Source organism: Myotis daubentonii, chromosome 1, assembly GCF_963259705.1.
Source record: "Myotis daubentonii chromosome 1, mMyoDau2.1, whole genome shotgun sequence".
Lineage (NCBI taxonomy): Eukaryota > Metazoa > Chordata > Mammalia > Chiroptera > Vespertilionidae > Myotis > Myotis daubentonii.
The window spans coordinates 192,322,467-192,336,422 of NC_081840.1; the positions used below are offsets into that span (position 1 = coordinate 192,322,467).

Sequence of the window (13,956 nt, forward strand, 5' to 3'; positions counted from 1 at the left end):
GTACTGTATAGGGAATATAATCAATAATATTTTAATAACTATGTCTGGTGTCATTTGGGTACTAGATTTATTTTGTAAGGTGTATAAATGTCTAATCAATATGTTGTACACCTGAAGCTAATCTATTATTGTATGCCAACTATAATTGGAAAATCAATATTTAAAAAATAAAAAAAATATTGCCAGATTGGTGGATAAAAGACATACAAAGTGGAATGAGTAGCAAACAAGAGGGGGGGGGGGAGATGCATCCCTGTATGGTTCTAGAAAGAGGCAAGAGAAACATACAAACTTTAAGTCAATTGTAAAAATAAAACAAAATCCTTAGTCCTGAAGAAAGGTTACACATTCTACTGATTTTCATACATTAATTCATTGAAATCTGTTTTAAGAAAATAGTGAGGCATCTTCAATAACATGAAATATGTGGTGTCTAAGAAACAAAAGAAAAGCCATCTATTTTTTCACAAAATTATTTATTTAATGCCTACAACATACCCAAGACTCTGGTGAGCATCTGAAAACAAAAGTGAATATAAGCAGACAGGGGTCCTGTGTTCAAGTAGTTGACATAAAATAATAAAAATGATCAATTTTTTTAAAAAAAGACTAAATTAAAACTCTGATCAGTAGATGGTACTATAAGTGCATGAGCATAATACAAAAAATGTTTCCCTGACAAAACAAAATTGAGTTAAGCAAGCATCTAATGTAAGAGTTGAAATTAATTAACTAGATAAAGTTGAAGAGAAATGACATGTAGAAAGGCAAACTTTTTTTTTTATTAATGCAAGATTTGCATAAAGTGTTTAAGGAACTAAGAGAAGGCCAGTTAAGATGAGTGCAGAGAATTGAGGGTAGAATGAAAAAGGCATTATGTTAGATGACTGTGAAGAAGTAGTTAAGGATAGATCACGACAGTTATTAAAGAACATAGTAAGAACTTCAATTATTATTACAAGGGTACTTTTGTTGATGGGATGATTATTATGCAGAATATTTCCTGTATTATTTGAGTACAGGAAAAACATGCTGAGATTTATTTTTTTAAATGATCACTCCACAATATGAAGAACAGATTAGAGATATGTGAATGGATGATAGCCTATAGTGGGAAAAAGAAGACCAGTCATGAAGTCATTCACATGATGATATTATTAAGAGCTTTGCATGATGATATTATTAAGCTTGAGGAAAATAGAAAGAGTAAGACATTCTTAGGATGTCAAATTAATGAGTATTCATGGTATAAATTATGGAGTGATGGGGAAATAAACCCAATTAAAGTGAGTTGGGTAGTAAATTGGGGCTATGGGAGTTATAGAAGATAAATAATAAGCTTATAAATAAAAATGTTAAAGATATTAACAGGAGGGAAAATGAGGGATAGCCTAATTAAGGGTTTTGGAAAGAGGGATATGTGTGTATGTGTTTAATGATTTTTCATTATTTTTAAATAATATTTTAGATTTTGTAAAAACAGTGGAAAGGATACAATTGACAAAAGACAAATATAAATGAAGAAAGGAGAGAGAGAGGAAAAGATGAGAGTGTAAGCTTTCCAAGAAAAACACAATGGAATATAATACAAAAATACAAATATCTGGGTTGGAGTTGTCATGAGTTACTCTGTTCCAGTAGAAGGAGGTGGGATAGAGTGTGTTCAGATATAGATGATTTAAAATGGGGACTTTACTTCATCTTTAATCTATAGAGACCAATGGATTAAAAAATTATTTGAGGAGTAGTTGAAGCAAGGCATAGGAATAAGATTTTGTTATTATAGTGTAGAATAATTCTTTTAGTCATTTTTGTGCTGTCTGATTACAACAGACTTTAGTGTGTGATTTTGGGAATGAGTAAATAAAGTGAAGATTAGTTTGGTGCAGGGAGTCAATGAATGAATGAGAAGCTCTTGTATTTAATGAATTTTCTACATAAAGATGGAATCACCCACTATGATGGAGAGGAAGACAAGGAACTAGGATAAGGACAAGTAGATAGTAGAACCAAAATAAAAAGTGTCCACAAAAGTATTGTCCAGGTTGCTCAGATGGTTCGATCAGGTCAGGGCACATGTAAGAATCAACCAATGAATGCATACATAAGGGGAACAGCAAAATCTCTTTCTATCAAAATCAATAAAAATAAGAGAAAAGAGCTTATAAGAGAACATAATTTATAAAAAGAGCGATAGACTGTAAGCAACAATGAGAAAGGAGAAGAGACATCACTCCTAATTTCTATACCTGAAATCATAATATGTGAATACTAACCTCAAAAGCATGTTATAAATCAGTGTAAGCCAAGGAGGTGAACAATTGTTCCTAGTAGAGGGTGAAAATAAGGTGGGTTTTGCTGATTATAGAATAGCAGTAGCAGAAGTTACTAGGATGTCTGGGGTTTGAGAGAGGAGAAGTTACTTATGTCAGCAGTAATGGAAGACAGATCATTGTGAGGAATGCTGGGTGCAATAGCTAGATGGCTGGATGTGGAGAAGAGTTTATAATGAAGGTGTGTGTTCCTGTGCGCTAATTGTTGAAAACCTGGATGAAATACAGGTTAATTTTGTCTCATGGAAGGGGAGCTGCTATTGTGCCTAATGGACAGAGCAGCTCTGTTCATTGGCACAGTGACAGTACATCCAGAAACTACCAACTCTATAAAGAAACACCAATGCAAGCTGCCTCTGGAGCTGGAGTTAGGAGACTCCCAACAGTGCGGGTATAACAAAGATAATGAAAGTGAAGAACAAAACTATTTTTGGATGGGTTGCTATATCTCCTCCAAAGACAAGGGATGGAGTTCACTGAGCTGAGAGAGCATTCTTTGCAGCCATCTACAGCGCTTGCTAGGTGAAGAGGAGGCTGGCTATTCAACAAGCTCCCTGAGGAGGATGTTGAAAGGTCAAGTTCAGCATGCTCAAAGGTGGTATACAATCTGGTGTGTTATAACATATAGTTATCAAGTTTTAAAGATGTTAAGTATCAATGTTATTCATGGGGGGGGGGGCAATACTCTCCCTTCCTTATTTTCTCTTTCTGCCCTTATTCACCCCCTTGATTTTTGCATGTAGTAGCAACCATGTTTATTTCTATAAATGTTGCACAGTGAGGTGTATATTTTTAACAAATCTTTATTTTTAATGGTGGTCAGTGCACTCCCACAGGGGAATGCCACTCAGCCAGAAGCCCTGAGCCAGGCTCTCATATGGTGAGCTCAGTGGCAGTGTGGGAGCCTCTCCCGCCTCCGCCACAGCACTAAGGATGTCCGACTGATGGCTTAGGCCTGCCCACCAAGGAGTGGACCTACGCTGGCAGTTGGACATCCTCCAAAGGCTCCCAGACTGCGAGAGGGCGCAGGCCGAGCTAAGGGATCCCCCACCCCCCAGTCCATGAATTTCATGCACCGGGCCTCTAGTCCTATATAATAAAAGCCCAATATGCTAAGTGCCCAGTCGTCCAGTCGGCCATTCAACTCATTAAAATGTAATATGCTAATGATATGCCAAGACCATTCAACTGCTTGCTATGACATGCACTGATCACCGGAGGGTAGAGACAGTCGACTGATCAACCAGTCACTATGATGTGCACTGAGCACCAGGTGCAGACACTCTGACTGGTAGGTTAGCTTGCTGCTGGGGTCCGGCCAGTTGGGACTGAGCGAGATGGGCCAGGCACACCCTATAGCCCTCCTGTGGTCCTTTCCAGGCTGGCCAACCTCCCACATCCCTCCCTGACCCTGATCATGCACCAGTAGGGTCCCTTGGCCTGGCCTGTGCTCTCTCGCAATCTGGACTGAGGGAAACCCACCCCCCCCCCCCCGCAAGTGCACAATTTCCATGCACTGGGCCTCTAGTAAAGTAGATAAAATAAACAGCTTTTTTTACTTTTATCATCAAGCATTTGGATAAAAGGTTTGTAAAAGTTATTTATTACTCCATATTGTATCCTAATCAGAAATTTAGAGTGTTTTCTTAAATAGGTATGTAATTTATCTCACATTCAAATTAAAGGCTTAGATTTACTATTTTAACTTATCTGAGCAAGATTTCTATAATTCCTAGAAAATTTAAGGGGGGTGGGGGAAGGTAACAAATCCAAATTAAAAAGTTGTATGATGGTTAGCCCAATACTGGATTAGGAATGAACATTGTACGTGAGTTGGGAGTGACATTTTACATCAGCAGATAGAGAACATCCTATGCTGCAATCAAATGTTTATTTCCAGAAGTGAAAATACAAGCTGTAATAAGTCTTTGAATAGGAAGAAAAGCAATACCAACACAATACAGATTTTTAACTCAAATTAAAAAATAATAACAATAAACCAAAAGAAAGAAATGTGGATGTAAAATATTCTCAGTTGTTCTTTCAGGATTGCTTAGTCAACAACTCTTTAGAAATTATGATGTAGTTCTCATTGTATTTGGAAGTAGTAATGGATCATTTTAAATAAATATATTGGTAAGTATTGGTTTATATGCCTCTACATTTTCCACCTGTTCACACACTTTCCTTAGTAAAGCAAAGGCAAATATCAGGGGCGAATTGCGGTAGGTCTCTTGCCATATTAACCCTTTTACACACGTTCAGTGAAGCTGTGGCAGTGACAGGTCCATGCTAGAGCAAAGCATGGAGATGAGTCAAAACCATCTCTTTTATCTCTTATCTGTTTTTTCTGGGTCTTTTCTAGATGTCAGGCATGAAGTGGGGGGATTAAAAACAGACATGACATTTTCTCTTATACTGTTGACATTTTAAAAAGTATACCAAAATGCTTTCTTAGTCAGTAATATCTATTCTAAAATTAAAGCACAATATGCCACTTTCTAAGTGACTATATAAAGAATATATGGTCTTGTTTTCTTCATATGTAAAATATCATTGAATGTTGTATTATAAATTACTGCTTTCTTAACTTTTACACTCTCCATAAAGTCATCTTCTCAGAAAGGATGGTGGTATACAATGAGATGTATGGACAAGTGTTTTAACTCTTTTGAAATTATTAGTATTAAGTATGATTTCCATTAATTTATATTGAGTATCTTTAATCTGCAAGCATTGTGCTACTTGGGGATTCCTAATACATAGAACACAATTGTTCTCCTTAAAAAGTTCATTATTGCCGAAACCGGTTTGGCTCAGTGGATAGAGCGTCAGCCTGCGGACTGAAAGGTCCCAGGTTCGATTCCGGTCAAGGGCATGTACCTGGGTTGCGGGCACATCCCCGGTGGGGGATGTGCAGGAGGCGGCTGATCGATGTTTCTCTCTCATCGATGTTTCTGACTCTCTATCTCTCTCCCTTCCTCTCTGTAAAAATCAATAAAATATATTTTTTAAAAAAGTTCATTATTAACGTTGGAGAAAGAAAAGAATGAACATAACTTTATTAAAATGAAGTAAGCATGAATAGATTTCTTAGAGGAAGATGAAAATTTGGAAGATTGGTACACTTCTGTATTTACGTTATAAACTGTTATTATTTTAGGGTGGGCAGAAGGCAGTATTATAAGATGGCTCCCCAAGATTCCCATCCCCAGTGAGGCATACTTTTCTCCCAGTTATTCAATCAAATGCAAATCTAGGTACTTCTAGAAGGTTTTGTAGATATAATCAATGTCCCAAAACAGTTGACCTTAAGACAGGAAAATTATCTGAGTGGACCTGACCTAATTACATAAACCCTTTAAAGGAAGACAGCTTTTACATAGCTGGTCACAGAAAAAAAGTCAAAGAACTATACTCTAGCTGCCATTGGAGAAAACAAATATTCATGTTGTGAAATACCTATGGGATCACATGACAGGGAATTGAATTATTTTAGAATAGAAAAATAATGTTACCTAATTAATCAAGAAATAAATGAGTCAGCATTTTAAGCAGTGGGACTTAAATGGAGAACTTGTGAGTGTTGGTTAAAATTGCAATAATTAAATTTATATGAGCTCAAACTGTATTATATTAAAAAATGCTAAAACTATTTATCAGGTGTTATTTTAATAAGTTAATTAATACCTAAAACTATCTGGGTATGAACATGAGATTTCTCAATAGATGACCCATTCCTGTGGATCCTTCCTTGTTGAATCTGACATCCATTAATTCCTTTTCATATGAATTTCCTGGATTGGTACAGTCTCATACCTGGATTGATACTTCCGGTATGAGACTGTAGTATCATATCTCTACTTTGGTCCACAACAAATATGTTTTATATTGTAAAAAGCTGTTAGGAACTTGGATTCTAAGTGTCCATAAACTGCTGAAGAACAGGAAAATCGTACAAATGTATGCAGTTATTTTGAAGAGAAATGTTTCTTATCTCCTTATAAAATCTCTACATTTTAAATGAGTCCTTGACCTAAATATTAATCACAAGTTCTGCCTATTCATCATGCCAATTCTCTGATCTAAAAAAAAAATGGGCAGTTCCTATTGCTGACAGTTAGAGATTTTGATATGGCCTTCTTTTTAGCTTTTCTAGATCATGAGGTCTGATTTCAGGTCTCCTTTTCCTTCAGCTGAAACTATGCGTGGGTTCAGACTTAATGCCTGTCACAGTGTTCTGTGGACGCTATAATCTGACTAACTTGCTGAATAGGCTTTTAATCCTTACTGTAGAATGGTTTGACGGAGTCCAGTTTTGTTCCTTTCATTTGTGAAGATCCCCTCTAACCTAACACCTGTACAAAAGACCATTTTAACCAACAGGAAGAGCTATTCTGATTGCTTCCCAAATCCAGGAGGCTGAGAATTCTAAAAGATAACTTCCATTATTACTACACGGCGTGCTCTCATTTTAGTTATGACCACATTTAAAAGATATTGTTGGATGCCCCAACATCCCTCTGCACTTTCCATTAGCTTCGGAGTATATTCAAGATTATAGCCAGTTAGTTTTAAGTTTGGAGGAGATCTTGCAAACCAAGTAGAGCATAGCTATTGTACTGCAATAAAATCTGTCTGACAGATTACACTTCTACTGTCCCTACCAGAACTTTCTTTCCCATGTCCTTTTCACACAAATGTATAAAGCCTATACCTCTAAAAAAGTAAGTATAAGAGCCACCTTGTTCAATACCTAAAAAACTTATGAATAAAATCAGTGATTTCTGACATGGTTCAAAGTTTATTGTCTCTGGAAAAGAAATTTTTAAAAAATTATTGAAACTGGGAAGTCAGTGATCTTAAAACATAGCAATATTTCCAGTGAATGTCTCCTGTTCAAACATATCCTTGAAGTAACTGTTTTGAGCATCAATGTCAATGAAAAGCATTCTGTCTGCTGATTCACCAAAAGAAGTAAAATTATACAACCATGTTATTCAATTGTTAAACTAAACAAGAAAAGGAAGAGAGAAAATATAGAATCACTATTATTAGATATGAATTAATAGTCATAAAGAATTTGAGACTTGGCAGTAAGTACTGAAGATATTATTCCTAATATGTCAAACTTGCTAGGAATATTGAAAATAAGTGATTTTGGTGTTTTAATTATGTCACTGAGTAGCAGGTGGGAAAATACAGTGAAAGAGAAAACTGTATAAAATACCTAGATTAAAAAACCAATTACAGTAGTCCTCTTCTAGCATCTTCTAATATCTTGTAATTTTTATCTGGGATGATAAAGAGAAAAAAATGTACTTCGTGCCCTAGCTGGTTTGGCTCACTGGATAGAGCATCGGCCTGGGGACTGAAGGGTCCCAGGTTCAATTCTGGTCAAGGGCATGTACCTTGGTTGCAGGCACATCCCCAGTAGGGGGTGTGCAGGAGGCAACTGATTGATGCTTCTCTCTCATCGATGTTTCTAACTCTCTATCCCTCTCCCTTCCTCTCTGTAAAAAATCAATAAAATATATATATATTTTTTAAATGTACTTCATTTCCAAACGATGGCAGGGACCATTTAATGTTGCTGCAATAGAATTAGCATCAACTGATAAGAGTGCTCTGTTAATGACTAGAAGACATACATACAACCCTAAAACCAGCTTTGTTTCTTATCATAGACTTAGATGCATAAGGAGAAATATTGGACTGTGTGCCAATCTGTTTGCATATAGCTTCTCATCTTAAAAACCTGGACTCACAGGAGAAAATGTCCTAACATTGTGATTTTTAGGATGGAGGCATGAAATTATAGATGCTGTTGAAGAACTTAAGGACAAGATTCTCAAACCTGAGTGGTAATTAAATTTACTAGGCATCTTGGTAATGAGGGAGATGACTGTTATTAGCTGGGAGTCAAACATGCCTTTATTCACATTATTTTCCTCTTTGCTATTGTAGTGAGGGCTTTTGCAAATGAGATTTTTGTAGTATGGAGTATCATTGAGTTGGGATTCAGTAAAACAGTAAAAGTACAGAATCTAGCCCTAACCGGTTTAGCTCAGTGGATAGAGCGTCGGCCTGCGGACTCAAGGGTCCCAGGTTCAATTCCGGTCAAGGGCATGTACCTTGATTGCGGGCACATCCCCAGTAGGGAGTGTGCAGGAGGCAGCTGATCAATGTTTCTCTCTCATCGATGTTTCTAACTCTCTATCCCTCTCCCTTCCTCTCTGTAAAAACTCAATAAAATATATTTTTTTAAAAAGTACAGAGTCTATATTCTCATTTTTATTTGTAAGAAAGGAAAAATAATAACAACCTGTTAAAGTACTTATACAAATCTAATGGCTATGAAGAAATTTTTACAGTGTTGTATCAACCAAAGTCCCCATAGGGACACAGAAACTTCTCTTAAAATGTTTAAGATGGCTTGTAACACTGGGGATAAGAGAACTATGCAGTCAATCTGAAGAGTGAGGTATTAGCAACAACAGGAGAAACTACAAACTTTAAGTATATGATAAAGTCAGAAGGTAGTGATGCTGGCACCTAGGGGCTGGCTGAGCCAAAGGCTGCTGGAACCGCTTAGGTCCTGTCCAGTCAGAGCTGGAGCCAAGGGGAGGGGTGTGGGGGAACTGGTAAACTTACCTTGGCTTTGCCCTTAGTTTACCCTCTAATTTTTCACCACTGTTTCCTATCAGCTTAATTCAGCCAAAAGTCTGCTGCTCAGCAATATGGCAAATGTAGCCAGCACCAGAAAGACAAGGACTGGTTTTGAGAAAAAACACACAAAGGACTGGTTTATGGTTCACATATGTGCTTGGTAAATGGTGCATCTCTGATATCTGCCATTATTTAACCTAATGCCATTCACTTTTGAAATATTTAAAGAGCCTTGTATGATCCAAGGAGTATGCCTTGGTAAATTAGTCCCATAGAAGGTTAATAAATGTTTATGTTAAGAAAATAATATGGCCCAGCCATCATGGTTCAGTGGTTGAGCATCTACCTATGAACCAGAAGGTAAATGTTCGATTCCCAGTCAGGGCACATGCCCAGGTTGCAGGCTGGATCCCAGTGGGGAGCTTGCAGGAGGCAGCCAATTAATGATTCTCTTTCATCATTGATGTTTCTACCTCCCTCTCCCTCTCTCTTCCTTTCTGAAGTCAATAACAACATATTTTTAAAAGAAAATAATATGTGTCTTTGCTCAAACAAATGGTTTTAACAAAGTTAAATGAGGCAGTCTATTTCAGGATTTTCAGAACTTTATTCTGAATGTTACTCTTATAAAAGGTGATTTATTATTTAGTTTCCCAAACTTAATTGGCCTTGGGATCCTTTCTCCTTAATTGAAAATTTTGATAGGACTGGACTATACCTATGTTCCTATAAAACCTTTAATAAGGTTTATATAATTTACATAATTATAATCTTCTTTGTTTATATTTATGTTACTCTTGTGACATATCACAGCTAATAATACAAAGAGGAAATATCAGGACCAGGAACTCATTTAAAATCATATTCTGATTCCAAATTCTCAAACTAATCACTGGTATTAAGTTCCAGCTGTTTCAAAACAATTGATGAACACACATAAATTATTCCAGGAATTATCATGGGCCCCAGACTGTCAGATCCCAGTGCTGATTGTATCTACAAAGTCACATTTAAGTAGAAACTGATCCTGACATCTTATTTTCTCAGTCTCATCTCTTCCCATTTCCCAGTGCCACACTGGACTACTTTCCTTCTCGTCATCCTCATCATTACCAAGGATTCCAAGGATTTTGCCTGCGGTTCTCACCCTGTTGAAATGCTCTGACATCCTTTGCACCTGCCACAAATCAACCAGCACTTCCATTCTCAATTCAAATGTGTTATGTTTTGCAAAATCTGACCAGATGTCCCTTCCAGAAAAATGAGTTGCTCTTTCCATTTAGTTATGATTTACTTGTTATGTCTCTATAATGCCTCCTACCACAAGGCATCATAGTTGGCTAGATACTTGTCTGACTCCTCTGATCTGATACAAATCCTAAAGTTAGAGATCACATTTCATGCTTGCATATAGCCTCAGTGTTTTGCACAATAACAGGACCTTGGTAGCGAATCAATAAACATTTATGATAATGAGTTAAACTCTGATCCATAAAAGTATACAAATAAAAAGAAAAACATAGTTTGGAAATTACTATTTGCTATATTGTCTGAGAAACCACCTGAATTATTAATTCACATTGTACGTGAGATCATAACCTTGGTCTATACAACATATTAAAATATTTTTCCATGGGTAAAATCATTCAGTCCTCAATCTCCACTAAGCAAATTCGCTATGCACCCCAATACTTCTATTTTGGTATTCATCTAAGTACTTTCCCTCATGTGTACAAATGGACAACCCTCTATTTTACCCCCCAGGCATATTCAAGCTTGAAAAGGGCTATAGTAATCCAAAAAGAGAAGTGTATGCTATTCATTCCAGCAAACCATGACTATCAAAGAAAATGCCAAAGGGCATTATTCATTAAAAAATGAATTAACAAGGCTTTCTGCAATTTTGCTGCAGATTTTTCTTTTACAAAAGATTGAAAGAATGCATGGCACTGGACCCCAAAGCAAAAAAAAACCAAAAACATTCTGGCAACTATTCAAATGCAAATTTGGCTATGCTGAGTGTTCAGGTGACAGTTTGGGTGTTTATATATTGTCTATCATGGTAACAGCGAAACGCTCAGACAATCTAATTAGGTTATTAAAATTATCTGTTTGAGAGACTAGCTTGATCTGAAAAGCTTCTATAATAAGCTACTTTTGAATGGCAGAGAAAGATGTATCAGGATCGCTTTATGTAAAGAGATAACTCATGAAAAAATTCAAAATAAAAAAATAAAACACACACAAAAGACAGGAGTTCATTTGGTCAAAAATTATTTACAATTTCTGTGGAATTATTTAATTATAAGTTAAGATTATTTTACTTTAGTCCATACATTATGTGGCAAATATGTGACTCTCCCTTACCCTGTATTAGTATTTGAACCATTCCTATATTACCAATTCACCTTGTTTATCATGTGTATCTTTCCTATGTCCACATCATCCTTAGTGCCTCCTAGATTTGCCACTGCCTGTAATCCTCTCTGCTACAAGCATCTCTAGAAATTTTAATGGTGTCAACAGTAAGTGGAAGCACAATCTTAAGCATGATGGTTACTACCTGCTGCCTGAATATCAGAGTAAGGGTTATGATACTTAGCAAAGCTATAACCCTTTATAGGTTTTTCCCAGAGGTATTTCCCTAAAATGCTCAGTTAAATGAACTTCAAAAACAATTTTATTTCTAGTAAGATGGACCTCTACTTCAGCCACTCTTAAGGAATGTCTTTTCCCAACCGCTAATACTGCACAAACCATATAAATAACAACAATGAGCCACTAATACTTTCTTGTTAATTATTATAGCTGAGATCATTTGTCCACCCATCCTGATTTAGAATCAGCAACAACTTGGAAAATAAAAATATATATTGAGTCTAATGTAATTTGGACAACAAAAACAAAATGATAATTATTATATTTTATTTTTCTTTTTTTATCATCCTTTGTAGAAAGAGAAACATTATAATAGTATTTGAATAAGAAAATTAGAACATCAAGGATTTATTTTCTTACGTGAAGTTGGTGGTACTATCTTTAGTCTATTACATATAGAATGGTAGGAAAACTTGAAATTTATTTGTGTGGAAATAAGTGGAACAAATTTTTAGAGTATTTTAGAGTAAACTGAAATCAGGTATCATTTCTTATAAAAATCTTATTTATAACTAGGGGCCTGGTACATGGATTTGTGCACTGGTGTGTTCCCTCAGCCTAGCCTGTTCCCTCTTGCAGTCGAGACCCCTCGGGGGTGTTGGACTGCCAGTTTCAGCCCGATCTCCCTGCCGGGCCTGCGGGGATCAGGCCAAAAGCAGCAGTCTGACATCCCCCAAGGGCTGTAGTAGTGCATGAAGCCGCAGGCGGCCAGGGAGGAGCTTGAGCTTCGGCTAGGCGCTGCACCACTCCCACTCATCCTGGCCCTGCTGCACCTGCTGCCACTGCTCAATAGCGCCCACCTGGAGACAAGAAAGGCTCACACCGCAGTAGCTGTGCGCGCCTGCTGTGAGCCCAGTGTCTGGCACCTGTCAGTCAGTTGAGCAGTGTTCCCACTGTGGGAGCGCACTGACCACCAGAGGGCAGCTCCTGGTCATAGCAACAGGTCAAATGCTCGACTGGTCTCTTAGGGTTTTATATATAGATTTCAGCAATTCCCACATTGTAGAGCAGACATTTACCTTTGCAGAGTAGGCACAGAAAAGATTGTTAAGTAAATGAAGTTTAAGCAACACTTAATTTTTACAGAGAGGATTCCTTGACTGGAATTGAACCTGGGACCCTTCAGTCCACAGGTCAATGCTCTATCCACTGAGCCAAACTGGTTAGGGCTCTAAGCAACACTATTAATAGCAATATTGAGTCCATAAAAAGAGAGGAGCATCATCGTGGCAGCAAAGTAGATACCTCAGTCATAAAACATCCAACTAAGGTGCCCTCTGGGAAAAACAACAACAACAACAACAACAACAAACAAACATCCTGGGACATCTGGGAAGGCATCAATGGAGGATCAGGTTTTAAGAACCTATGACTTTGAGAAAGAAGATAAAAAATATCTGAGTAATTCAGAGGAGGATGTTATTGACATGAAGTCTCTAGTAATTAATAAGCATGGGAAGAAAAGGACTTCTGCAGGAATATTTGAAGATGTGTGAGGGTGTGGGGGTGTAGAGTACAGAATATGCTGGAAAAATTTGAAGCTGACATTAACAAGGCTCTTCTTACAAAGGGAAAAATCTAGCAATGTATACCAGGGCTTCTCTCAAAAATGTAACCAGAAAGTTTATCGTATTTGGAAAGATCAACAAGATCAAAGGCAGTAACTTAACCAAGAATCTCCTCAGCAGATTCTGACTTTGATTCAGCAGTAGGAGATAATGTACAAAAAGCTGAGAAACAAGAAGATAAACTAGCTAATTTATTTATAAAGCAACAAAAGGTTTTCCAACAATCTAGAGTTGTTCAGAGCCAGAGATGGACAACAATTAAACAGCTGTATGAGCAGTTCACAAAGAGCAGGGAGGACTTGGAGAAGAATCATGATACTCTACTCATTGATGCACAGCATGAACTTAGAAAAGAAATGGCTATGTGGCAAAAAAAAAATTATGATGGACACTCAGCAGCAGGAGACAGCAAGCATTCGGAACTTCAATTCATGTTATTCTGATGACTCTTTGAAGGAAGAACTTGAATTGAAATAATATGATACAATTATACCATTAGCTAAGAGGCATGTAAGTCTCTAGAGTGGTTTAAAAAGGAAATTATAAAATACTACAGGCCTGGTGCACAAATTTGTGCAAGAACGGGGTCCCTTGGGGTGGCCTGCAAGGATCAGGCCAAAACCCGCAGTTCAATGCTGCCTGCAGAGCTTCTACCTGCTGCTCCCACTCATTTTGGCCCCACTGTGCCTGCCACACGCTTGCACCCAATCAACTGTGAGCCCTGCATC

The 13,956-nt window shown here is 37.2% G+C and overlaps 1 pseudogene; it reads left to right on the forward strand.

Annotated features, from left to right (window-relative positions):
- Positions 1 to 1,067: 1,067 nt before the first annotated feature.
- On the forward strand, positions 1,068 to 13,671 carry LOC132240481 (synaptonemal complex protein 3-like; annotated as a pseudogene).
- Positions 13,672 to 13,956: the final 285 nt, after the last annotated feature.